General features: G+C 34.2%; 1 protein-coding gene across 1 annotated transcript in view; it reads left to right on the top strand.

Annotated features, from left to right (window-relative positions):
- The window catches only part of LOC118330065 (ubiquitin-conjugating enzyme E2 H-like), an 8,782-nt gene that overhangs the window by 7,061 nt on the left and 818 nt on the right, over positions 1 to 903 (top strand). The gene's annotated exons all lie outside the window — the stretch shown is intronic.

Here is a 903-nt window from a genome sequence, read left to right as displayed (position 1 = left end):
TATTATTTAATAAGGACCAGACTCGATAAAATGATCTAAACTCCTCATACAATTGTTCTGTAGCTTTTTGACCCTAACCCAACAAACATCCAAATGTAGAGTAAATTATAACTGCATTTCCAGAATATCTGCAGATAAAAACTGGAATTACTTTTACGTTTCTATCCACTACTGTTACGCAAATGTTAGGAGATGGTTCATCCCCAGCCGGGTGCCATTTAACCTGAAGAAGACGGCGCATATAGATGATGTGATTAAAAGAACACTAGTCTATTTGTTTAATGTAAATTTACATTTATTTTTGTTATCGTTCTTAAATTGTCTTTATTTTCTCGTCCTTTTCTTGAGTTGCTTTTATTATCATTATTTATTCTTATTGTTCTTCTGTATTTTAGATTTCTTTTTCCCTTTTTGGGTTCTGTGTTATGATTGTCTGGGATTGTCTAGGGTTGGGAGGTTCTGTGTGTTTCTTTGCGCTAGTCAAACCTCAGATGTTGTAAAATAAATTGGAAACCGTGATTAAAATTTATAACTTTACAGTCTCTTTATCACTGAGATGTTTTCTTCTCTTCAGTGGAAGCTTCTGTGATGTTTAAGTCACATATACATCAGGATCTATTCACCAAGTCGGTTTCCGTAGCACTTTGTTTCCACATCAAGTCTAAAAACCTACTTTTAAACGTTTTTTTTTTTATGCAAGAATTGAAAATGTGCATAAAATCAGGTGGATGGAAACACACTTTGTGTCTGATGATCTTCATGAGCAGAGTCAGTTTGCTCAGTAGTCATGGAAGTGTATGTATGTAGGATGATAAAAGTTGTACTGAATGGATTAATTTCTGAATCGTTTCCATGACAACTGAGGAAACTAAGTGTGCTGATGTCGATGAAGTGTGATGAAAC

Source organism: Morone saxatilis, unplaced genomic scaffold (assembly GCF_004916995.1).
Source record: "Morone saxatilis isolate NCDOM2014 unplaced genomic scaffold, NCSU_SB_2.0 Contig2, whole genome shotgun sequence".
NCBI lineage: Eukaryota > Metazoa > Chordata > Actinopteri > Moronidae > Morone > Morone saxatilis.
Note: the sequence above shows the minus strand (reverse complement) of the source record. Positions and strands in the feature narration are given on the sequence as shown.